At 43.7% G+C, this 27,051-nt stretch overlaps 1 long non-coding RNA gene across 1 annotated transcript in view; it reads right to left on the bottom strand.

Annotated features, from left to right (window-relative positions):
• The window catches only part of LOC117977184 (uncharacterized), a 78,626-nt gene that overhangs the window by 9,357 nt on the left and 42,218 nt on the right, over nt 1-27,051 (bottom strand). The window contains exons 2-5 of the long non-coding RNA XR_010111027.1: nt 22,365-22,579; nt 18,182-18,435; nt 17,069-17,276; nt 13,096-14,415 (exon numbers count right to left, since the gene is read on the bottom strand). This is a non-coding gene — a long non-coding RNA (uncharacterized LOC117977184). The remainder of the gene's footprint in view (nt 1-13,095; nt 14,416-17,068; nt 17,277-18,181; nt 18,436-22,364; nt 22,580-27,051) is intronic.

Raw genomic sequence — 27,051 nt, 5'->3', positions numbered from 1 at the left:
TGAGGAACCATATTTCTATTGTCAGAAACCCTTGTTATGGGTCCGCCTTAGGATTGCTCCTGCGGAGGATGTGATGAGCTTGGGGACAAATGCATCCTGCAGGTGGGATGCTCCCTGGCTCCTCGAAGGTGGCTTCTGTGTCTATAGGCTGGAGAGTGGAGAGAAGGTGCTCCCAGGGTCCCAGCCAGCTATGAAATCCTCTTTTTGGGTGTGCTTCCCCACACTCGGTGTCTGGCCTCAGGGCTGCCTGCCCTTTCTGAACCCCTGCTGCTCCTGGCTGCTGCATGTGGTCCCATCCCTTATTTCTCCTTTAGGTGTTTCAATCTCTTTTGGTGACTCATCCAGGGCATCCTCTCTTTCTTGCCCTATATCCTTCGTAAATTTCTTGACATTTCAGATAAGTGGGTTGCACCCTTCTCTGATGTAGATATTTTCCTATTTAGAAAACAACATTTATTTTCATTAAAAATTGGGAAATGAAGGAAGGTAAACATGTGTGATGAGTTCTCCATCTTAAAACAAAACTTTTGGCCTTTAAGCACTCTGTAAATTAACCTGCCCTGGACCATGTCTGAGAAACTATGAATGATAGTAAGTGTGTCTTTTTGTACACACTTTACAGCTTTACAGCTCACATATTAAGTCCTTTTTGGATGGACTTCGCCAGGTTTTATTTGCCTTTTCACCATATTTATTTGAACTGGAAGGAGTGGGTAGGAATTGCATGAACTGCCTGGCTGGTAGCACTGACGCCGTCCTCAATATTTAACTGACAGTGGGGTGGAAGGGATGAGTGGGCCATCCTGGCTACATCTCAGCTCTGCCACTGATGATTATGTGAAAATGGCACATCTGCTTTTCTCTCTGAGGTTCAGCTCCTTCTCCCTTCACAGTGGGAGAGTGTGCATGAGATGATCGCCTGCCAGCTGTGGAATGCCATAGTTCTATGGTGCTCCAGTAAGGGGCAGTGGGCGTGAATTTCTAGACATCTTGTCGAATATGCGAGGACAAAGTGAATGCTTGTGTTCCCCTTTGGAAATGTCAGACTCCAGGAAAGTAGTCAGTGAAAATAGATGCTTGGAGTAGTTGTGTACAAGAGGAAGTGGTGCATATCAAAGTGCCCTTTTCTCTGTTGCCTGAGGGCTGTTTCTCTATGTATGAGGACCATTTATCTTTTATCTTGCCTCTATGTACAGGTAGCAAGATCCACAGAAAACATCATCTGTTGCATTAAAACTCAGAAGGCATCACCATACAAAACAGGGGAATGGGTTCCTGACATATTTTTACTCTCTTTATTTGAAAAAAATCCCAATTTGGCTTGAAATTGAACAAGTTTTATATTCTGCTATGAATGTGGAGGCTTCAGATTAAAAGAAGCCAACAAATTAATAACTCAACCATTCTTAGGTGAGGAAAATTCTCTGAAAAAAAATAAGGGAGCAGGTTATGACATAGTAGGAGCTCAATAAAAGTTTGATGAATAAAAGAACGAATGAATGAACCAATGCACAAAAAAAGAATGATTTTCCAGTTGTTCAATCAAACGACCAAGAAATGACCTAGCCTGGTTAAGCTGTAATGAGAGGGCATTATTTCTGCAATGCTGATTCTTCTTCTCATAACTTGGCAAGGAGATAATGGTCCAGAGAAGCTCAGAGACCACCTCACTCTTTGCATGTATGATGTTCACCTGACATGCTTGTAAAACATGATGATGCCCCGTGCCACCCCTGGAGATTCTGTTTGAGTGAGGCTGCCAGAATGCTGTATACCTCTGGTTCTCAAACTTGTCCACTCACTGGTACCACCTAGAAAGCTTGAAAAATGATTATACTTAGCCCCCACAATTAGGGATTCTAATTAAAATGGTATGGGCCATAATGCCTTGGCATAGGGATTTTTAAAACTTCTCTGGGTTATTGTAGTGTGCAGGGGAGTTTGAGAGACGCTGCTGTGAGAGTAGCAAGTGTCTCAACTGGTTTTGATAATTGCTTAAGAAGACAGCAGCCCAGAGCTTTGCCTGTCATGAGACACAGTATGCAACGAAGTCTGTGAAGAGATTTTTGATTTGGAACATCTGATGGCATAGATACCTTTATATCCCATTACCTACAAAATCAAGAAACGGTATATTAAATATGACAAATGTGCTTTTAAATGTACAATTGATTATGCAAGAAAGGAAACAAATTCCCCAAGTGCAATAAGAAACAGAGAGAACGAAAAGGCAGTTTGCATACCTATGCTATGTGACATCTAGGTGTAAGAAAGGGAGGAGGGGTACAATCTCTATAATCTAGGGAAGAGATTCTTTTTTTTTTTTTTTTTTTGAGATGGAGTCTCGCTCTGTCACCCAGGCTGGAGTGCATTGGCGCGATCTCGGCTCACTGCAAGCTCCGCCTCCCGGGTTCACGCCATTCTCCTGCCTCAGCCTCCCGAGTAGCTGGGACTACAGGCACCCGCTACCATGCCCGGCTAATTTTTTGTATTTTTAGTAGAGATGGGGTTTCACCGTGTTAGCCAGGATGGTCTCGATCTCCTGACCTCGTGATCCGCCCGCCTCGGCCTCCCAAAGTGCTGGGATTACAGGCGTGAGCCACCGCGCCTGGCCAGGAAGAGATTCTTAATTCTAGCTACGAATAAGAATTGCCTAGGGAAATATTAAACCACATTAATGCCCTGTCTCATTAAATATCTGTGTGGATGGGGCTCAGCCATCAGCATTATTGTAAGTTCCCCAACATGATTCTAATATGCAGTCAGGTTGATTTGGGATCTTGGGGTTAATTTCCATATTGAAATCGAAGGAGGCTGATTATCACCATCATTACTCTGGATGCCATAGTAATGCAGAAAAACAAGGAAAAGGAATAAAGACTAAAGGACTGGAATACCATTAATTGTAGATGGTGTGGTTGTCTACAGAAAACTTTAAAAATTGACAGAAAATCTATGGGAACTAATAAAAAAGTTAAACAAGGCAGACAGGTACAAGAACAATGATGAAAAAATAGTTGTATTCCTAACAATAAAGAATACAATTAGACCATGGCATATTTTAAGAAGATATTCACAACATTAAAAACTGTAGAAGTAGCTAAAAACAAAACTAATGAAAGACAAAGAAGTCCTTTAGAGAGAAAATAATAAAAGGTTAGTAAGGACATCAAATAAGTTTCAACTCGATGATGAGGTGTACCATGTTCATGAACAAAAGACTTAATCTTTTAATTAATTCGACAAATAAAATTCAGCAATTTTCACACTTCAGGTGGTATTCTGTGAATGAATTTTATACTTAATGGAGTGTATAATATTATGCATAGTATACCTGATGTTAATAAATCATATGGAGAAAAAATAAAGCAAAGTGAGGGAGATGAGAAATGAGAGAGTGGAGGGGATTTCTGTTTTTTATACAAAATTCAGGGATAATGAATCCTGATAATGTGATATTTGAGCAGGAAGTGAGGGCATGAGCCAGGAGGATATTGGAGTAAGTTATTTCAGCCAGGGGAAAAAATGACACCAATGCCCAGAGAAGGTGCATGCTTGGTGTGCTGAGAGATGACAAACTGGTATCTCAGTATGGGTGGAGTGGGGAGTGTGGGTGTGTGTGGTGGGAATGGTGGAATTTGAGGCAAGAGAATTAGGCAGGTGCAGTCAGGCAGTGCTCTGCTGGATACTGTAATAAGTTTGACTTTTATCACTAGTAGGATGGGAATCTTTGGATAATTCTTAAACAAGGGAGTGAGATTATCTAACTTAGGCTTTAAATGGCTCACACAGCTTCTGTGTGTCAATAAATTGAAAGAGCACCATGGTGGAAACCATAATACAAGTTTGAGGTTATTGCTATAATCCAAGTGGCAGTCATGGTGGAGGTGGTGAGAACTGAGAACAAATTCTGGATACATTTGAAAGTACAGCCAGTAGGATTTGCTGATCAACTGTATATGGAGTGTGGTGTAGGAGGAAGGGAATGAGGAGTTAGGTCTGGAATCTATAAAGTCTCAGGTGATTATTAAAGTTACTACATTGTTAGTTGTACATGGAATTTTGGAGTTCAGAGGAAGGTGGATGAAGTTTAGGCTGAGCATAAAAATTTATCAGTATATAGATGGTATTTTTTAAAAAAGTCTCCGTGAACAGCTCTTCTCAAAGGGTGGTCCCAGGAATAGCAGCATTGATTTGTTAGACAAATTCTTGGGCCTAACCTCCGACCTACTGAATCAGAAGCTTCAGGGATGGGGTCCTACAATCTGTGTTTAACAAGCAATCTACGTGATGTGAAACATGCCGGAATCTGTGAACCTTGCTCTGGTGATTATGCATAGAGAGAGAAGATGGTTGTTCCAACTAAGGAGCCCTGGGACCTGCTGAGGCACTGAGGGCAAGACATGGAGATAAGAAGGAAACCAGCCAAAAAGACTGAAAAGAAGAGCAAGCAAAGTAATACCAGGAAGGTGGGAAATCTCCCCAGATAAAGCACAGATTTAATGCAATCCTAAACAAAATCTCAGAAGTTAACAGAGCTTGACAGCTGATTCTAAAAGTCATATAACAGAGTAAAGGGCCAAAGATGGGTAAGACAATTGTGAGAAAGAAGCAGGATTAACCTCAGTAGAAATCCCAACAGCTGTAGAGGATTTGTGCATGAGAGAAGCAGTATCTCAAGTCAATGGGAAAGGATGGACTGTAATAACCGGTGCAGAGACAATTGGCTAGACATATGGAAAAAGATATATTTAGATCCCTACATAACACCATATACAAAAATATATTCCAGATGGATTAAATTCCTACAGTGGAAGGCAAATGTTTGAAAAGAAAATATAGAATAATATCTTTAACTCATTGGGATAGTAAAGAATTTCTCAAGAAAAAAGTGATAAATTTGAATACAACAAAATTTAAAATATTCGAATGATTAAACTCAGTTTCACAAATTGGGAGACAGTATCTGGAATATGTATCAGGGATAAAGTTTGATATCCAGAATATTCAGAAAAAAATAATAATTTTTAAAATAATAAGGGGAGAAAAATCTGGCAAAACTATTTTAACAAGAACTCTCTAGAGTAGAAAACCTAAATATGCAATGAACATATGATACAAAAATGCTTGGTCTGTTAAGGATGAAAATGCAAACCAAAACATTAGCATATCATTTTCTACCAGGCTGGCAGAAAAATAATAAGGACAATACCAAGCTGTGTTAGATTCCTATTGCTGCAGTAACAAATAGCTGTAAATTTAGTAGCTTAAAACAAACCGAATTTGTTCTCTTACAGTTTTGGAGCTCAGAAGTTGGAAAACAGTCTCGCTGGGCTAAAGTCAAGGTGTTGCACAGCTGGCTCCTTCTGCAGCCTCTCAGGAAGATTCCCTGTTCTTGCCTTTTCTGGCAACTCCAGCTCCATTTCTCACATTCCTTGGCTCATGGCCCTTCCTGCACCTTCAAAGCCAGCAGCCACAGCATCCTCAACTCTCTCTTGGATTCCATCCTCACATCACCTTCTGGTTCTCTGATCTCATGCCTCTTTCTTATAAGGACCCATTTGGATTATCCAGGATAATCTCCCCACTCAAGATTCTTAACTTAATCCCAGCTTCAGAGTCTCTTTTGTCATACAGGCTAGCATTCAGAAGTTCCAGGGATTGGGAATTGGACACCTTGGAAGACATTACTCAGCCAACCACACAAGCTTTGGAAAGGATGGGGCCACTAAGAGCTCCCATGCCTTAAAATGCAGTACAGGTTCATTTAAGACTAATTTGTCAACACCTCTTAGCAAGTTCATCCCCTGTGGCCCAGAATTTCACTTCCACTTGTCTATCTTACTCTCACACAGTCTTGCACAAGAATGTTCCTGGAAGCACCTTTTGAAGTAGCAAAGTAAAAAAAAAAAGGGAAGAAGAAAGTTGACTTTCAGAAATGTCACGGAAAAATAAATAGTGGGTTTATTTACAGCAGGACACTGTGCAGCAGTGAAAATAATATCAACATGTATCAATAATATGTATCAAATGCATTCTAAATGCAAAAAGTATCTTGCAAAAGAAAGAATATTATTGTACGCAGGTAATATTAAAAACACACAAGAAATGTGGATATTGTTAATGGATGCATACATATGTTGTTAGTCTAATAATCCAAGGAAGGATGAACAAGGATTTCAGAAGTGATTATTTTTATAGAGAGTGTTAGGGGAGAGAAATCAGAAATCGGGGTTTAGCTTTCCATCCTGTTTCATTAGAATGGTAAAATGATGGCATTTTCTCCTTTAATCTTGGTGATATGGGTTTCTATTATATTGCTTTTTAAACTTTCCTCTAATAGCTTATAAATTCAAAAAGTAAAAAATAAAACAGGGGAGCCTGAAGGTCCATTATTGAAAAGTATCCCTTCCTCTAACTGTATCAAGTGGGGGTTCATCTGTGCTAACAATGCTGTTAGAATGCACCGGGCTTATCCTGCACACTGCCCGACAAAACCACTACCTTTCCTCTATTTACAGCACCCCGTTTTTCTTCTGACAAATGAGCCCTTGGCCTGCCTTTCCCAGCCAATTTCTGCATCCCACAACCCATGCTTTGGGCCCTAGAGTGGAGAGTCTAGCACAGAATGGCCCAGGATGGAGAATGATTAGTGCAGGCCTATCCTGTGAAGATACTCCGAGGAGTCTGGCCAGAGGTTTCCACCACTAGACGACCAGAACAGCTCCGGTCCCTGACCACTCCTGAGTTTTCACTGTTCCTCTGATTCTCTCAGTTTTAATTTTCTTTTTCATGTAGTTTAGCCACAGTCTGATTGTGTTACTTGTAAGCAAAGAGCTCTAATCCCGATCCACTTCCCCGCACCCATGTCTGTGTAGCAGAACCTGATTCCCGTTCCACTTCCCTGCATCACTCTGTGTTTGGAGCCCTCGTCTCCAGCCTCTCTCTGGCACCACTCCTGTGCACATCTGCATACCTCCTCTGCAGTGTGTCTTATTCCAACCCTGCTGCAGTGGCCAGCTGCTCTCAGGTTTGGAGCAGCTTCTGAACCTTCGTCGCTAGTGTGCCTCTTGTTTCATGGCCGTGTGCCATGCCTGCACAGACCTGGGTGTTCACCAGGTGTGAGCTAGAAGTGCTGGGAGACAACACTCAGGGAGCCGCCCTTGAGCAGGTAGGCAGCTGAAGAATCAGTGTTTCTCCCCTTAGACTCCTCAGCAAACTGTTGTGAAATGCATTTAGTTAGATCCCAAACAAGGTTCACTGGGACCTAGGAGGGAGCTGTGGTCACGGCAGTGGCCTTGTGCCCACGTCCCTGGTTCCATCCCTTATCACTCAGTACTGCTCTCTGCATGCCTTTGTCTCCATCCCTGCTTTTGGGGAAACTGAGGCTATAGCACTCACTTTGGGGTTATTTATTTTTACTATGGAAGTTTTCAAACAGACACAATAACACAATAAAGCCTCCTGTGTCCATCACCCCGTGTCAACACTAACATGTGGCCGATCTGGAATCATCTTTTGCTCCTCTTTCCCTTCCCTTTCTCCTGCCACCTCCTCCACTGGGTTATTTAGAAACAAGTCCCTCATATCATTATATTTCACCCCAAGTTTTTCAGTCCACACCTCTGAAAAATTAAGCCTCTTTTTCTTAACACAATCTAACAACAATTTCATACCTAACACTGTTAATAAGTTCCAAAATCAAATATTCATTAAATGCTAAAACGTCCTACTGGTCAATGTCTATGTATTTATATTTAATTGGTTTGCACTGGGATCCTAAAACGTCCATAGTGCATTTGGCTGCTCTTTCTCCCATCTCTTTTCATCTGTTGCATCCTCCCTTCTCCCCACTTCAGCTCCTGATGTTTATTTACTGAGGAATCTGGGCCATTTGTCCGGTAGAGTTTCCTGCATTCTGGATTTTGCAGAGTAAAACCCCATGGTGTCACGTGACATGGTTTCTGTATCCCCTGTATTTCCTGCAAACTGGTTAGCAGGAAACCAGATCTGGAGGCCCGACCGCACTCTGATGCGTGTGTGTGTGTGTGTGTGTGCGTGTTGAGGAATACGTCTCCAGAGAATGGTGTTCTCCTTGCAGTGCGTGGCCCAATGTCATCTGGGGAGGTTCAGCTCCACCAAGGTCCACTTTCAGGGAAGGAATCACAGAGTGGGATTTACCCCGAGGCTAACAAAGCTGAAGCCTCAGGGCCGGTGACTTGTGAGGGCTGGAGCTGCTGGGAGCCATAGAACGTCCTGGCTGGGGAGGGAAAGCCAGAACGCAATCGGGACTCATATTCATGATAGCAAGGCCCAAGGAATCTTAGAAGAAAGAACCTGAACTCCAAGGGCTACCATAATTTATTGTGACTTATTTTCCAATTTTAAATTAGCATTTATTTTTAAGCCTGTTTTTCTTTTTAAAGAAGGCTCCAAAAGTTGTATGAGTTTTAGGTCCCACAAAACCTGGATTTGCCTCTGCTGAAGAGGGGAGGTAGTGGACAGTGTTGCCTACGTTAAGGGGAGTGTATGTGAGTGTGTGACAGTGTGTGAATGTGTGTATAGGTGTGTGAGTGTGCAAGCGTGTGTGTGAATGTGTGTATAGGTGTGTGTGACAGTAAGTGCAAATGAGTGTCTAGGTGTGTTTGTGTAAGTGTGTGAATGCGTGCATAGGCGTGTGTGAGTGTGGGAATGTGTGTATAGGTGTGTGAATGTATGTATAGGGGTGTGTGTGGATGTGTATAGGTGTGAGTGTGCATGCAAGTGTGTGAATGTATATGTGTGTAGGTGTGTGGATGTGTGTATATGCGAGTGTGAATGTGTGTACAGGTGTGTGTGAGAATGTGTGTATAGGTGTGTGAGAGTGTGCAAATGTGTGAGTGGGTGAATGGGTGTATAGGTCTGTGTGTGTGACATTAAGTGCAAATGTGTGTGTAGGTGTGTTTGTGTGAGAGTATGTGAATGTGTGCATAGGTGTGTGTGAGAAAGTGTGTGAATGTGTGTATAGGTGTGTGAATATATGTATAGGGACGTGTGTGGATGAATATAGGTGTGAGTGTGCATGTAAGTGTGTGAATGTATATATAGGTGTGTGTGAATGTGTGTACGTGTGTGTATGTGCATAGGTGTGTGTGTGAATGTGTGTATATGTGCGTGCGTACAGGTGTGTGTGTGTGAATGTGTGTATAGGTGTGTGTGTGTATGCATGTTTGAATGAGGGTGTGTGTGTGAGAGAGGGTGTATGTGTATGTGTATGTGTCTGTGTGTGTGTGAGGAAGGCACTGAGGGCCTGGGATCAGGAAGTGGAGTTTGGATGCCAACGATGCCAACTGGGTCTGGGGAAGGAGGGGGCTGGGCAGATGCTGTCCATGGAACAGGACTCAGGGTTCCAGCCCCAGGGCTAGGCTGAGCTTGGCTGTGGCCTGTGTGTGCTTGGCTCCTTCTGTGGTCTCCACTTGATGCCCAGGCTGGCCCTGCTGACCTAGCTGTGGGCTTTCAGAAGAGAAAACCAGGCTCAGGAAGGACAGAGGCTGAGTCTGGCCCACCTAGATAGAGAGAAATAGGTCTAAGACAGCCACCTAAATTTCCAGGTTTCTTGTCGACCTTACAGAGCCCACCACCTGACACAACCTGCAGCCCCTCCACTGTCAGAGTGAGGCAGAGGAGAGGGCAAGACAAGAGAGATGGGCAGGTGCCGGCTCACCCCGTCTCTTCCCAGCAGGGCAGAGCAACATTATTAAGAGGATTTCCTCTCTCAAAGGGCTTTTAGTCATATCCCTCATGACTGCCGAAGTCTGCAGTTAATCTAGGCTGAGTCCCTTGCAGGTTTTAAATGAGGTTGTGTGAAATACCAACGTGTATCCACCAGCACGGGTGTCATTTGCTTCTGAATATATCAGTGTGCACGCACACATCTTCAGAAATAGCCTTTTCATTAACTGCAGTGTGTAGTTTGGTAATTTAGAATAAATTGGCTTCCAGTGTATTGGCATGTTTTGGCAGGAAATTTGAAGTAGTGGGGGATGTCTCTGCTACATGGTGATGTTCATTACTCAGAACCCATTTTAATGGTTCTTCAGAGGGGTCTGTCTGTGTCAGAAATCTGGCTGTAAATAAACATGGGCTTCAGGGGCTTTAGGGGAGAACAAGACCGCCCTTTCCTATGCACCCAGTGGCTGCTAAGGAGCGAAGGAGAGAGTGTGGAAACCGGGTTGAGTGTGGCTTCCTTCATTCTTTTTCACCACCTCCCCAACCCAATGTGCATGGAAGACGCATATGCGCAAGGCTTTGAAGTACAGGGATGAAGGGTACAAAGATCAGTTAGACATGGGTCTTTTTCTGAGGGAGTTTGCATGTAATTCAAATCAATTCCACAGCTATTAATAAGCATGTATTTTGTGTTAGACTCAGAAGAAACAAATGGTAAACCTAGCCTGGGTTCTCAAAGCTTTCTGTGCAACAGAAGAGGCAGACAGGAAGCTGGAATTTAGAGAGAGTCAGCTGAGTGAAATTCATTTTCATTCATTCATTCATTCATTCATCAAATACATGCCTATCACATTCCAGAGGCTGTGGTGGGAGTACAGGTGCTTAAGAAACAGATATCTTCATTTAGTCTCTGCAGGTGCGGGGAGCAGGGGTGATAGGGGAAGCTTCCCACAAGTTCCTTCTGCCTTGTCCTGGAGAAAATTCTGCTCTCAGGCTCTGAACTCCAACCAAGCTGGGATTCTAGTCCTTAGAAATTATCCTGCTCCTTTCTTTATCGCTCCATGTGGTCCCTGTAGGCTGGGTGGGGCTCTTTTCACACCATCCTATCTGACCTACTTGTAGGTCTCCGCTTCCAACTCACCTCCTATGAGAAAACCCAACAGGACTCAACCACCGAGGTTTGCCCAGCGTCACCCATGAGTCATATCATTTGTGCGTCTCATCTGTAGTGCCCATTGCCTTGGCAAATAGCTGTCCAGAGTTTCTTTGTAGACGTCCAGCCTCAGCGGGAAGGCAACTGCGTCTGTCTTGTGTGTTGCTGTATTCCACTGACAGCAAGGGCCTGAAATACAGGAGGCCACCAACACATATTTGTGATATGAATGAATGAATAAGGGAATGGAAGCATGAAGGAATGAATGAAAGCCTGCATGGTGTCATGGTACCCTTAGGGTTCTGGTGTAAGTCTGCCATTTTTGCTTTGCAAAAAATGCAAATGGGGGGCAATGTAGATTAATTATTAAGTTGGCTGATGCAGCGGAAAACGTGAGATGACTTATAAAGCAGGCATCCCTGCCCCCTTTTCTGATGCCATCCACTATAGAGACTTGAAGATGGATTATTTATTTTCTTACCTCTCTGCTTTAAAGTCTGACCATATGACAAAGTTCTGGCAAGTAAGAAGTAAGCATAATGCTGCCGTGGACTTCCAGGAGAGTCTTTTCCTCTCTTAAAAAAATGAGCAGACATATTGTTGGCACTGTCCTCCTTCCCTGAATGTTGATACAACAGGTGGAACTATGGCAGCCCCCTTGTGATGATGTTCAGAAGATGTCGGAAAAGTCCGTGGATAGGAAGGTGATGGCAGTGCATGAAGGCTGAATAAACCTGGTGTTTGATGGCATCCATGAGAAAGTGAATTTAAAGTGACAGCCACCTCTTGATACCTTACTATGTGAAGACACATACTCTTGTTTGTTTTAGCCATTATTTCTTGGGACTTCTGTTACTCACTGCTAAACATGTTTCCAACCAATACTGCTAACTGGGGGAGGGCTCTGGCATTTTATGTTTTAATTCTGAACCACGTTGTAGGTTAACTCAGTACTTGGGTGCTGGGCAGAGATGGATCACTGTGAAGAAGCAGAGAAGGCCTTTAGTCCTGTAATCCGCGGTGCACCTCCTGTGGCCACAGCGACCTCCCTCCAGCAAGCCTGGGAAGGTTATGATGCTACTGTAATTGCTGTAATTGATGACTTGTCCACGGGCTTCACGGCTGCTCCCTTTTATAACCCTTCTTAGAAAAGCCTACAGCTTTTATTCGGCTGTGGCGAAACACAGACAACTTTGATGAAGCTTCTCTGCCTGGATCCTGGACATTGTACATGTCTGTGCATGAGGGGAGAGAGAACCACTTCCCTTCACTGCTGGCGAGCTGCGCCACAAGAAACTCACCTTAATGCCTCAGGCTTCTCAAACTCATGGGGCTGTGCCAAGCCCCCTCCCTGCTGCCCATCTGAAGATCCCGGCCCTGTGTTCTGCAGGATGCCCCGGCTCCTGCTGAAGGACCCCTGCCTGCATCCTCACACTCGCCGTAGAGCTGCTCAAGGCACCGTTTGCACAGGCTCCAGGCTCTGACTTTCACTTTGTGCAAAGTGCATGTTTTTGTTGAAAATATCCCATAATCCCCAGGTATGAATGGCAATACTGGCTCCCACAGAAGCCCCTAGAAGCTACAGTCCTGTTTATTCATTTCTACTTTCAGCAAATATTTAGTGAGTCTGACTACGGGGCCAGGCGTTGTGCTATGTGCCCTGCACAACAGGGAGGAAACTGTAGCTCTCGCCCTCATGGAACTGTGATGGGGGAGATGGATGCTAATCACAAATTCACATGCATAAGTGTAGAATTGTTAACTAAAACAAACGCCATAGGGAGGGGGTTTTGAGGGCCCATAAAAAGGGGGTATACTCCTCAGAAAGATCAGGGACAGAAAGGTCTCTGAGGAAGGAGCATTGAAGCCGAGATCTCAGTCAGGGTTCCCGGCTTCAGTGCTTTTGGCATTGGGCTGGATCATTCTCTGTAGTGGGGAGGCGGGTGGAGGGAAGGGGCTGTGTTCTGCACACTGTAGGGTGTTGTGTGCTTTCTGTAATTATTTCCTTAAAAGTTTTGTTGCTAGCATGAGATATTCTTTGGCAAACATAAGCCTTTCTCAATTGTCCTCAACTGGGGAAACAGGAGAGGCTTATTTTGCCTAAGATCCAGCCAGCAATAAAAAAATAAAGAACATCTCTCTGGTAGGGTGAATGGTGGCTGCTATTCACCCTGAAGGAGAAGCAGAAATATAGGGCTTCTCTCTGTTTGTGTGTTTTGTGTATCAGTTTTTACCTGTGATGAAAGTAGCTGCTTCCTCACCATCGCCATGACTCGCCATAAAGTACCTGTAGACTCCAGCCTCCAGGTGCCCCAGTGATCCTCAATTCCTGATAGTCACACTCTTGTGTAATTTCCTTCCACATGGTACCAGGGTTGGTCTGCGAGACCAAAAGAACACAGAAGAGGTGCTTCTTCATTCCTGATATTGGGTTATGAAAGACACGGTGGTTTCTAGCTTGGTCTTTCTTTCTCCTTCTTGGGTCATTCTTTCTAGGGAGGCCCTGTTGGCAGCAGCCCCACGGAGAGGCCCAAGGGTAAAAAGATGAGGCCTCCGGGCCACAGCCATGAGTATGATCCCAAATGCAGAGCTTCCATCCCTAGTCCAGTCTTCAGATGACGGCAGCCTTGGCTCACATCTACAGTGCAACCTCATGAGAGGCCCTGAGCCTGAAATACCCGACTAAGCTGCTTCATGATTCCTGATCCACAGAAGCTGCAAAAATGATATTTGTTGTTTTAAGCCAATACATTTCAAAATAACTTGTTACACAGCAATAGAGAGTAAATTCAGTGTTCGTGTGCATTCAGTGATTGGCAAAATCCAGAGAAACATATGGAGGGACCTAGACCACATGGAAAGAACAAATCTGGATTTTTCATTCATGTGTCCATCTATTTGAGCACATCAGTACAGTTAGAAAGTTTTTCAAAGGTAAAACCCAGTTTTATTTTTCCTAATTAACTTTAAAGCATCCCAAAGAAGTGATCACAGTCTTGGTGACAGGTTCTGAGAATATTTGAGGGATGGATTTTATGTGGAGTCAGTGAATGACGAGTTAACTTGAAATATCCAAAACATCACTGCCAAGGCCAATGTCATGGAGTTCTTCCTGTGTGTTTTCCTTTAGGACTTTTATGGTTTCAGGTGTTACATTTAGGTCTTTAGTCCATCTTGAGTTGATTTTTGTGCATGTTGGAAGATAAGGGTCCAATTTCCTTTTTTTTTTTTTTTTTTTGGCATGTGGATATACAGTATTCTCAAGGTCATTTATTGGAGAGGCCATCCTTTCCTCATTATGATTCTTTGGTGCGTTTGTGGAAAATTAGTTGACCATGTATGGTTGGGCTTATTTCTGGGCTATCTGTTTTGTTTCATTTGTTTTTATGCCAGTACCTTAGTGTTTTGATTACCATAGTTTTGTAGTATAATTTGACCTAAGAGCTGTGATGTCTACAGCTTTTCTTTTAAATCTTTTTTCACAAGCTTGCTTTGGCTATTCAGGGTCTTCTGTGGTTCCGTATGAATTTTAGAGTTTTTTTTTTTTTCTAGTCCTGTAAAGAAAATTTTGATAAGGATTGCATTAAATCTGTAGATTGCTTTGGGTAGTATGGACATTTTAACTATATGAATTCTTCCAATCCATTAACACTGGACATCTGTTTATTTATTCGTGTCTTCTTCAATTTATTTCATCGATGTTTTATAGTTCTCAGTGTACAAATATTTCACTTCCTTGGTTAAATTTATTTCTAAGTATTTTATGCTTTCTGATGTTACCATAAATGGGATTATTTTCTCGATTTTCTTTTCAGGTAGGTCATTATTAATGTAAAAAAATGCAATTGATTTTTGTATGTTGATTTTGTATCCTGCAATATTACTGAATTCACTCCTTATTTCTAACAGGGGTGTGTGGGTGTGTATCTGTGTGTGTGTGCATGCACATGCATATGCACGTGCATACACACTTGTGTGTGGGTGTGGGTGGTCTTTAGGGTTTTCTACATATGGAATGAAGTCATCTGCAAATAGAGATAATTTTACTTCTTCCTTTCCAATTTAGTTTCCTTATATTTCTTTTTCTTGTCTGTCTGTTCTTGCTAGCACTTACAGTACTAACAAAAAACAAAAATAAACAGATGGGACTATATCAAATTTAAAAGCTTCTTCACAACAAAGGAAACAATCAACAAAATTAAAGGCAGGTTACAGATTGTGAGAAAATATTTGTGAGCCATCTATCTGATGAGGAGTTGCTATCCAAATTGTATAAGGAACTGCTACAACTTAATACCAAAAAACCCCAAAACCTCCTTAAAAATGAGCAACAGACCTATATAGACATTTCTCCAAAGAACACATACGAGCGGCCTACAGGCTTACAAAAAGTGCTCAACATCAGAGAAACATCAGAAAACATCAGAGACATGCAAATCAAAACTACAATAAGATATCACCTCACAACTGTTCGAATGCCTGTTATCAAAAAGACAAGAAATGTGAGTGTTGGTGATGGTCTGGAGAAAAGGAGCCACCATCCACTGTTGGTGGGAATGTAAATTGATGCAGACATCATGGAAAACAGTATGGAGTTTCCTCAAAAAATTAAAACTAGAGCTAAATACCTTACGGTCCAGCAATCCCTCCTCAAGATATGCATCCAAAGGCAATGAAATCAGCACCATATGAAGGTATCTGTGCTCCCATGCTCACAGCAGCATCATGGACAATAGCCAAGATATGAAAACAACCTAAGTAAATGGATAAATTGCTGTGTGTGTGTGCATGTGTGTGTGTAATGGAATACTATTCAGCCTTAGAAAAGAAGATCCTGCCATTTGCGACAACATAGGTGAAACTGTAGGATATTATGCAAACTGAAATAAGCCAGGCACAAAAAGAAAAAATATTGCAGGAAACTCAGTTATAAGTGGAGTCTAAAAAAAGTCAAATATATAGAAACAGAAAGTAAAATGATAGTTACCAGAGTTAGGATGGGGGGAAAATGGGAAGATGTAGGTCATGGGTACAAAGTTGCAGTCATATATGATGAATAAGTCTAGATCTCTAATATCCAGCATGACGACTGCAGTTAATAATATCGTGTTTTACTGGAAATTTGGTAAGAGAATAGATTTTAGATGCTCTTACCTGTCTCTTACACACACAAGTAACTATAAGAGATGATGGCTTTGTTAATTTGCTTGACCATGGTAATAATTTCATTATATGTATAGTAACATATCTAGTGAGATATATATACACATATGTTTACATACATGTATATCTCAAAACATCATGTTTACCATAAATATATACAATATAAAAAGAAATTTCTACCATGAAAAGCATTTCATATGGAACATTCACAGCACTGAAAAAGTAGTTGAAATTAAAACAAAAAATTCTTTTAAAAAAGATTTTACTTGTGCTTCTATTTTCAAAGAAAACTTGTATGAAGTGAACAAATCATGTCCTTTTGTGCAACCTTTTCCCCACTCCCATGATCTTTAGGCCTTTGTGATGAGGAATCTGAGATGGGAATTGATTCACATTCTTACAGGTTGACCTGGCTTCGTATTTTTATTCCAAAGAGTTAAATAAAAGTCAATTGGATCCCTTTTTTCTTAGACAAAAATTTGCCCCACTGATTATATGAAAGATTAATATAAAGAAAAGTATGGAGAATAATGTCAAAAAGACCCATGGACCTGAAACCACAACTTAGCAAATATTAATTTTTTTCATTTTCCTTCAGATATTTTTAAAGAAATAGAATGGTACAGAGAGAAAATAATTCTTTATGGAAAACATCTCAGATCTGTGCCCATTCTACTTTCCACCTCTCAAATTTGGTGATATCCTTTGATTCATGTTTTCATATTTCTACTATACATGCATGTGACCAGTAATGATACATAGTATTAGCCTGTGTTTTTAAAAAATTGTAATTTGATCATGTTTCATATACCCTTCCAAAACATGTTACTTTCACTCACCACTATACCGTTATGTTTTTGAGATTTATGAATTTAGACATATTTAGCTCTAATTTATTCATTTTATCTGCTGCATATTATTCCATCAATGGTGAAACTATATATGTGTGTTTGTGTGTATATGCTAGTGAAGACTAAAATAGTTCTAATTTTTCTTTATCCCTAAAATACTGCCCTGACACAGTAACATGTGGCTCTTACTTACTTGTGTTTCGAAGGAAAGGATGTGCACTCTTTTCATAGCAGCAATCATAAACCTCAGTGTGCATTCCCTTTCAATGAAGTTCATTTCCAAGGCTGCCGTTGAAGCCATGATGTTTCTTCGTATCACAGGCCCAGCAGGTAAAGCAAGGAACTGGTTGAAACCAGGAGCTCCTGGTAGATCACACTCTGGGTTTTCCATTTTCTAGAAGCTGTTTTGTTGGCTGCTTAAAAAAATACCAAAACACAACAAAACCCACCAAAAAAAAAAGGGGGGCACTGTTTCTAGAAGTGGAAGAAAGTAAAAATCTCTCCAGGTGAACTCCAGGCTCACCCGCCTTCTCCAAATGCCGGGATCTCTTGAAGGTTCCCATGCTGTGGGCTCCCTCCTTCCCTGTGCCACTCCCAGGGTGACATTTGAATATAAAACCAATAATAAGGTAAGAGGGGGCTGGAAAGGGCCGGGCGCGGTGGCTCACGCCTGTAATCCCAGAACTTTGGGAGGCCGAGGCGGGCGGATCACGAGGTCAGGAAATTGAGACCATCCTGGCGAACACAGTGAAACCCCGTCTCTACTAAAAATACAAAAAAAATTAGCTGGGCGTGGTGGCGGGCGCCTATAGTCCCAGCTACTCAGGAGTCTGAGGCAGGAGAATGGTGTGAACCACGGAGGCGGAGCTTGCAATGAGCCGAGATTGCGCCGCTGCACTCCAGCCTGGGCGACAGAGCAAGACTCCGTCTCAAAAAAAAAAAAAAAAAAAAAAAAAAAAGGTGGCTGGAAAGTTTGGTGATCAGAGTCCTGCAATCTCCAGCCACAATTCATTTCTTTAATTACACTGAAAATCGTTTGCTCGGCATGTAAACATTTCTGAATGGCGGGGTGTGCAGAGAGCCAGTGGGATTTAATGAATTATGTAGCAGCATGCATTTTCTTTCACCAGAATTAGTGTTTATTAACCAGTTTCCTAAATAAAAAATAATATTTTTAGAATCTTGGGGAAAAAATAACTGGCAAAACTATCTTTATCATTGAGAATGACTTCTCACTTTTGTCAAGATGCTGAAAAATGTTACAAAGATGATGCACTGACTTTTAGTAAATTATTTTTCAACTTACCTTATCCAAAATATGAATGTTCCAGTGTGCGAGCTGCAGGGATTTGATGGCTCTGAACTGAAGCCAAGGAGCGAGAACAATGGACAGCCATAGCCACAGCCTCTGCAGGCCTTAGAGATGAAGCTGCCAAGTCCCTGGGAGGACTTGGGAGAAAGAGGCCCCTAGAAGGATGTGCTGTGAGTTTCTGAGCCATGTGGTCATTAGGAAATGATCAATTCGGAGTGGTTGGAAAAAGCCAGGCACACGGCATAGACCTGTGATGTGAAAATGGGTACAGAATTTAATCCTTGGTCAAATCCACACACAATGAAAACTCTTTCTATAATACAAATTAATTTCTAAACTCTACATTTTTTTTTTTTTGAGACAGAATCTTGCTCTGTTGCCAGGCTGGAGTGCAGTGGCACAATCCCAGCTCACTGCAACCTCCACCTCCTGGGTTCAAGTGATTCCCCTGCTTCAGCCTTCCGAGTAGCTGGGATTACAGGCACGTGCCACCACTCCCAGCTAATTTTTTTATTTTATTAGAGACGGGGGTTTCACCATGTTGACCAGGGTGGTCTTGATCTCCTGACCTTGTAATCTGCCCGCCTTGGCCTCCCAAAGTGCTGGGATTATAGGCATGAGCCACTGCGCCCGGCCTAACCCTACATTTTTTAACCAACATTGTTAAGACTCTGGGCCAACCAACAAGAGGTGAGGATCTTTACCCTGTTGTCAGGAGTCTTGCTGCCACCTGGGGCCCCATGAGGCTTCAATGTGTGACATATACAAGAAGAAACTGGAAGAGATCAGTGTTCTTACTATCCCTCATGGAGAACTTTCATATGGAAAGATAGCTCTCTCTCCTGACTTACATGTTGTTAACATTTCTTAATATTTTCTGATGAAATTATAGGCTTTTTGGTACTAACATTTCTGAAATATTAGTAAGAAAAGAAAGTTTTTAAGAGAGGGAAATGTTGAGCCGGTTCTTAGTTCTCATCAACACTGCAAACTCCACTAGGAAACCGTGAGTCTGTCCAGTTCTGTTTTTCACAGAGGCCCTTCCCATCCTGTCCTTCCTAAATGTGGAGCCAGCAGGGCCATCTTCACAGAAACCTGGCAGATCTCTCTCGAGTTGCCACAGCCTTCTGACCCCATCTTCCTGCCTGACTGATACATGGACTCTCAATCCTAGAGACCAGGAAGGTGCTGTCCAAAGGCCACGCCCCAGCATCAGGTGTGAGAGGCTCTCCTGGTCCTATTGGAGGAGATGGGCCCAGAAGGACAGCGAAATCTGTGCACGTTGCCAGGTGTACTCAGACCTTCAGTAGCTTGATTTTCCTGTGCATGTTTTTACCCAACAGCACCAGGAAGTGGCATTTCAGAAACTGATTTCTAGGTCCAAAACCAATGGTGAGTGGGAACCAAAGCACAGCCATGTCTCGCTGGGGGACAGGGACCACTGAGGCCGAAGATGCTATTTGCTCAACTCAGCACTCATGTGCAACACGATGGCACAAGTTGTGGGGCCACGAGATGTGAGCCATGAAGATGTGAGCCACAGCTGAGATGTGAGCCATGAAGACAGCACATGCCACGTGGATGGTTGCACTGGTCTGAGGTCTGCACAGCATCTCAGCTTGCTATGCTTGGGACTATGAGCAACAAGAATCTTGCTTCGTTAATCAAAAGTCTTCACCCAAGTGGGCTTCATTTATTCACGTAAGGAGTCTGGAGGGAGGCAGCGGGTGTGGTCTCAGGGCTCCGCAGTGTCCAGCTGCACTACCAGTGGTTCTGGTGGCCTTTCCATCAAGGGATCACGCTGTCACCACAGCATGGTGTCTGCCCCTCAGACCTGCGAAGGGGAGGAAGGACAGTGCTGGCCCATTATCAGGAAAGAAGTGAGATGTCCCAGGGCAGAATTCCTTTGACACTTCCTGCTGGAATGAGGCCATTTAGGGCTGTGGCTGCCTGAGGGCCTTGGAAAGCCAGAATGGACTTTTCCTGTGTGCAAGCAGAGCCAGGCCTGCTGGGTGGTTAGGGAGCTGTTTGAAAAGGAGAAGGAGGAAGGCAAATGCACATTCGCCCTTTTTACTGGCTCCTACACGTGGCCTCCTGAGCCCTGAGCGACCTTTCGCTGAGCAGAGTGTCCTCACAGCATTGGGTCTGCATCTGGCGCAAAACAGAGCTGGCCGCTGGAGCTTCATGTGGGAGGGAATAGGAGAGAAAGGGGACCTGGCAAGGGTCCAGGGACACGGGTGTGGGAAGAACACACACCATACACACTCATGCTTCCTGCCTGTATCGGGACGACAAATCTCAAATTTCTCCTTGCTGTGCACAGTGAGCATAGCTGGGCGTGGCCACGGTGAGCTTTGGTCATGGCCAATGAACTGCTACGCTTCCAATTCAATACCCAAATTTACAGGGCCTGGGAGATGCACCCAAAATGTGTGTCATGTCTTCGTTTCGTCCTAGCATTCCATCAACCTCTTCTTCTGATAATGCTCGAGTCAATACAATCCCATTAGCACAAAGACCTTTTATTAAGCTTGACAGTTTACAAATTGCTGGGGTTTTCATATCCAATATCATCAGGTTACTAGGGTCCTGAGCTGCACCAGTCCAGGCTAGAGAGACTTTGAATAATGGGGATGTGATAGTTTTGAATTGTTCCTTCTTCCTCATTAAATGAGATGATAAACTGGTTGGAAGCACTCAGGAAATCTCAGAAAACCTTGAAACTGGAGCCTAGTGGTAGCTGCACCTCCAGATGGAGGCTCAGTCTTGCCCCTGTGGGTCAAAATGCAGAATCGGAGACCTGGTTTTATGCAAATGCAGCTCTCACCTTTGCTGAAAATGACAGACAGCACTGAAAGCCTAGCCTTTTGAAAAATGAGACGCTAACATGGTGCCCCAAAGAGTCCCTACACTCCTGAAGCCTAAGCCATTGTCATTTGCACATGGGGAAGTCAGGGTTGAGAAACCCGCTCCTCACCTGCTAGCGGCCTCCAACACTAACAAGCTGTGAGACCGCCAAAAAGACACTTAACCTCTCTGAGCCCTAGTTACTCCAAGTGTGAAATGAAGGGATTAGGGGGCAGCTGAAGACCTTTCCAGCAACAAACATCCATGATTCAGGGTCGGTTCCCAGCTGGTCTCAGAGGGAGAAGACAAGCCAGAGAAGGCCTTCCCTGTACACAGACGAGGTGTGAAATATCAAATCAATCACACAGAGAAAAGACGGCGATTACAAGAAGAAAGTTCCAGCCTGGTGTCTGTGAGGCTTCCATTACTTTTTAGCACCGGATAATTCTTCCTTTTAACCAGGAGCCTAGGGGCTTCAGGCTCAGAGGCTTCTTCAAGTCACCTCATGGAGCTGGGATTTCATCGTATCAATAGCTCTTGTCCACTGTATTTAGTTTTACATTTACTTTCTCCTCATGGCAAAGGGATACTAACTGCTTTGCCACTTAAGGTAATGGTATATAATCTCTTTTTGACATCACTTATTTTAGAATATGAATGTGATTTGCTTAAAGAAAACACAAATTAAGTAAGTGGCTGAATTTGGTGAGTTGTCTTTATTTTCTTTCTTCTTTGTTTTAAAAAAATGTGAACAGAAATGCAAAATGTGTGGAGAGGTCCTCCCTTTTTATCATGGAAACAATTCATTTGGAAATTCAGCCACTTCCTCTACCTAGAGCCTGGAGTGACAAAGAAGTCAACGGGGAAAGATTCTGAATGAGGGAGAGGAGAGGCTGACACGCAGAGTGAGAAATAAATAATATCATGTGTAAGGAACTTAGTAGCTGAAGAATAAGGCTCAAACTTAGAGAGAATAAAAGACCATATAAAGGAAAGGGTCCAAAGAGTAGAATGATGGAAAATTTAATAATAAAAGTAAATGGACAGGCAGGGAAAGGTGCCTGACGAAGGAGGATCTGGAGAAATATCTAGAGTGGATACTGGGGGTGCTCACGCTTCTAAAGATGCACCCAAGCTGCTTTCCTGTCTTTGAATTTAGCAACACGCCCCACACCCCACACCCCACGGTTGTCACGAGAGAGTGTGGGGGCGGCCTTTACACTATGGGAGGATGCATTGGATTCAAGCTAGGAAGGGTGGTTTGACTGCGGTAAGGCCTCCTTCTTCCCTTCTGTTAAATATTATTTTAAAAATATGTTGTTCTACTTACGCTAAGCAGCCATCTGCTCACCGGAGAACCCCCAGTCTTGAGACAGTCAGACAGGCAACCCAGGGCATGAGGCAGAGCGGTGTGGGAGAGGAGGTGGGAGCCCTGACTGTGGAGGTCCCCAGGGGCCTCCCCCATCTCAGGATGCCTTCACCAGCCCTGCAGACTCCAAAGGCAAATTATCTGGACAGGTGGTCTGTTCTCTTTCTCGTCGTCTCCTGTGATTTGGGAACAGAAGAAGGAATGTGTGGGAGAGCTTGCAAACGGGAAAGGACTATAATACGTCGAGCACTGCAGTACTTTTCCCTTTGGGGAAATCTCCTTTGGCACCGATGCTGGGTCAAATAACCAAGCAGAGGCCTCGGGAGAAAACCACACGCCCAAGAAATAAATCATGGCCTTGCTGCTTTCACACTGATCACACTGCTTCCTTTAGAAATAAATCACGGCCTTGCTGCTTTCACACTGATCACATTGCTTCCTTTAGAAATAAATCACGGCCTTGCTGCTTTCACACTGATCACACTGCTTCCTTTAGAAGTAAATCATGGCCTTGCTGCTTTCACACTGATCACACTGCTTCCTTTAGTCCCTGTAGTACCCCCAGAACCCTTGTGGTGGAGTTTCTGTCCCGCTCACAACCATTCCGTCTACGAGGAATTCCTTCCTGTTCCAAACACAGGCCTGCCCCTTGCAATCATGGGAGGATGGCATCAGCCCTCCCATTAGCAATTGTTGATTGGACCACTGTGGATGACTGACTCTCACTCGTCCAATCAGGTTGGAGTTAGCCTCTGCAAGGGGCTTAACCTGGAAATAATTTTACCTCTTAGGCCAGAGGCTGCCATGTTGGCTCAGCCGTCGCCAGTTACGTGGAAAGAGAACATAGAGAAAGGAGGAGAAGGAGACAGGAGATGAACACTGAAGCAGAGGAACAGAAACACCTATGGAGGCATCCAGAGAAATGGAGGTAGGTGTGCACCCCCTGACACACTCAAACCACAAAAGGACAGAGATAAGCACTCAGACTCACAGCAAGGGATGGAGAGATGAAGAGACAGGAACACAGACATGGAGCAGGACTTCCAGCAAAATTGACCAGAAACCGTGGGACCTTCTTGTCAGCAGAACATCTCGCTTGCTCCCACCCTGCCCTTGTCCAGGGCACACCCTGTCCTTGGCTTTGGTAAGATTCTCCTTCATCTTTTCAATAAATACACCCTTTTATTTCTTCAACTACTTTGAGTGAGTTTATTTCACTTTTGTCCAAAAAATCTTTGGCTCTGTCAATAGAGCCATCCATGGGGGTGGCAGAGGTGCCTCTGAATTAGCTCACCCTGCCGTTCCCTTGCAGAGAGGCCTGGACACGTCCCTTGAATCTGTTCCCAGAGCATGTTAGAATCACAGGTTCAGAGGACGCCTTGCATGGCCTTGCTCCAGCCTCCAGGCTCCCAAAGCTTCGGCCTGATGGAGGTGAGTCTCACGGCTGCGGCATTTACATCTTTGCAGTCCCAGTCAGGGAGAGTTTGGCTACTTAGTTCTTACAACAAGAGAGAGCTAAGAAGTGTCCAGAAAAGATGCCCAGCTTTTCTCTAAAGAGATCCAAACCTGATCAAGTGGTAACTCAGGGTTAAAATGTCCCTTTAAAATGAACGAATGTATTGCGAAGTTGAAGCCGAATACGGAATGTTGACACTGCATTAACTGACAAGACTCACTCCACCCGTCTCAGTGCTGTCTCAGTGCTGTCTCTGCTGGCTTGGCTTGTGGGTCATCTCCTGTCCTGGCAATTTCTTGGAAGGTAATGGATTCTACTGACTCCTCCCTCCTAGACTAGCATGCTTCCAGATTCTCCCCACAAGTCCTCCATCTCAGTAAAAACACACCATCCACCAGCTGCTTAAGCCAAAAGCCTCTCTCTCTCCCACTGCTCATATCCCACCCACTGGCACGTCCTGGCTGCTCCATCTTCAGCTTTTTCAAACAAGTGTCCCCCTCTGCCCATCTCCTCACCTGTGGCCCAGATTCCAATTTGTTTCTCTCCAGTTCAAGCTATACATTGTTTCTCGGTAGATCATTTAAAAACATGAACCCCCTGCTTAATTAAAATACTACAATGGCTCCATGTAGCATTGGGAGCAAAACCCAAACTCCTCAGTGTAATCCATCCATATGCAAGACTGGGCTATGCCCCCTCTGTCCCGCCTGCTGCACTCTAGCCAGTACAGGTATTCCTTCAGTTCTCAGACACACTAAATGTATCCTGGATCAGGCTTCTGGACTCATCTGCTGCTGTTAGTTGGAACTCTCTGCCCTCTACACTTTACCTGGGTTCGTCCTGCTCACTCAGGCACTGCTCAAATGCCACCTCGTCTAAGAAACCCTCCTTGACTACTCCAGTTAAAGAAGCTCCCCATCACCTCTGCCATTCTCTGTAACACCCTGTCTTAATGCCTTTAATACACTTAATTGGCCTGAAATGATCTCATTTAGATATGGATTCACATTGTCTCTGTTCCTCACTGAAATGGATGGTCCAGAACTCACCCCAGCATCCTGACACTGTGACTGGCATGGGCGACCTGCTCAACACATATTTGTTGAATAAACAACTCCCAACCCCCTTAAGTTTTATATCCTGAGATAACCACCATCCCCCAGCCAGGTTTTAATCTCTGACCGTGGGGACGAGTTCAGTTCTGTTTCTCCAATTTCTTCTAGTCACCAGGCTCCCTTGCTTGTATCAAATGCTTTTGAATATCATTGTCTCTGAATTGTATTTACATGAAAAATCTTCAACCTAACTTTTACTCCCCCACCATGTGTGTGAGTTGTGGGTGTGGCTTTCTCCTGAGTTCTGGGCACCCCCGCACTGCAGGGATGGCTAGATGTGACCCAGGCGGAATCCCACGTTATAATGGTTGGTTCTGCAGGGTTCTGCAGTGACGCAGGCCTCAGCCAGTCCAATCCCAGTGAATGGCAGGAATTTAGGAGCATTACTAGAAGAGACTTGCTCTTGCCTGCTGGGCTAAAACTGACTGTCAGTGGAAGGAGACTGGAGCTACCTCATAGAATTATATGGGAAGGCCCTGATACGGCCAAGGGCCACACTGTGAAAAGAACTGCTGTGGCTGGGGGTAAAGTGGGATTGTAACCCCATGAAGTTAAAGTTGCCCCTGAAGCCAGCTCTTCCACAGACATTTCACATACTGACCCAAACAATTGCTTTTTATTGAAGCCAGTTTGGATCCGGTCAATTTCACCAGAAAGGTATTTTATTATTACAGCGCATGCCACACCCACATTTTCTTTTCTGGAGAAATGGTGCAGCTCATCAATAGGTGTTCAAAGGAATTTGCAACCTAGAAGACCCAAAAGCACTTTCTGGCCCTAAGGTTCTATATGTGTAGCTATTAGGGCCAGAAGCAGGGCAATAGAAGGTGAGCTGAAGTCATCAACTGTCAGCGTGGGTTATTCATAATGTTCCACCAATGTGAAATGTGCACAGTGGAAGTAGAGAAGAAAATGAACAAGCATGCCTGTGAGAATGCACAGAGACCGATTCTTATATTTCACCAGCTGAACGTTTAAATTTCCCCAGACGAAAGCAAACATGGAATGAGACATAGGAGAGAGTATGGCTTCCTTCCATCAAGAGTTCTTAAGTCCTCCCAGAGTCTCAGTTATTCATTCATTCATTCAGCAAACACATATTGACAGCTGGCATATGCTTTGGCACCACAAAAGCAGTCAATAAAAGGCACAAGTTCCCTGCCCTTGTAGAGTTTCGATTCTAGTGGCTGAAGACACACAAAAAGAGGCTGTAACATATCTCCACAAGTTAATTTCGGACAATGAGAAATGCTATGGATAAGGGAAAAAAAAAAACAGGAAAATAGGCTTTCCAATGTCATGGTTTGTTTTTAATAGGTCAGAAAGACTGCTCTGAGAAAGGAGGATGTGAGCTGAGACATGTAAGACCAGGTATCATCAGGCATACAGGAATTGGACAAGGAGTGTCCCGTGAGCCTGAATGGGGGATGGGGGATGAGCTTGGTGTATGTGAGGGACAGAGAAAGGCCAGAGCTCCCATTTGCAACTGCAAGGTGAATAGATACAGTGAATGAACATCTTTTTGAACGGTGCAGAATTACATACTTTTTAAATCTTTAAATTATATATTCTTTGGTCTGTAAATAAAGAAAAAACAATAAAAAGCAACAGAAAAACAACTGATAAGTACAAACTTCAGTGGAAGTGGAAATCAAGGGAGTGGAACAGATCATCACTAAAGCCATTTCTCTCGAGGGCATTGGCAAATCTGGTGACGGTGGCTAGGAGTTCAGTTTCTGTGGCTTCATAGGGCAAATGGTCAAGGGGGTAGGAATCAAGGAGCAGGATTCTCCCCTGCAAAGAAAGCCAATGAAAGACTCCTGCATATGGCTACAGCTAACGGGCTGCATGCTCAACATCAGGATACACTTTCACTAAGAGTAAGCCTGTCCCCACCCTCCTCCAGCTGACTTCTTCCCACTATTGCTAACTCTCCCCTGGGGGAGGATAATTTACTTAGGGCAGAGTGCAGGAAACATATCTCTCCTGATAACACATTATTACAAGCCAGACTTCAAGCAGATTTGTAGCCCAATTTCACACTTTTGATCACCCAAAGTAACCTCAAGCTGATAAT

The sequence above is a fragment of the Pan paniscus genome, chromosome 21 (genome assembly GCF_029289425.2).
Source record: "Pan paniscus chromosome 21, NHGRI_mPanPan1-v2.0_pri, whole genome shotgun sequence".
NCBI classification, from domain to species: domain Eukaryota; kingdom Metazoa; phylum Chordata; class Mammalia; order Primates; family Hominidae; genus Pan; species Pan paniscus.
This window is presented reverse-complemented; position numbering and strand designations above follow the sequence as displayed.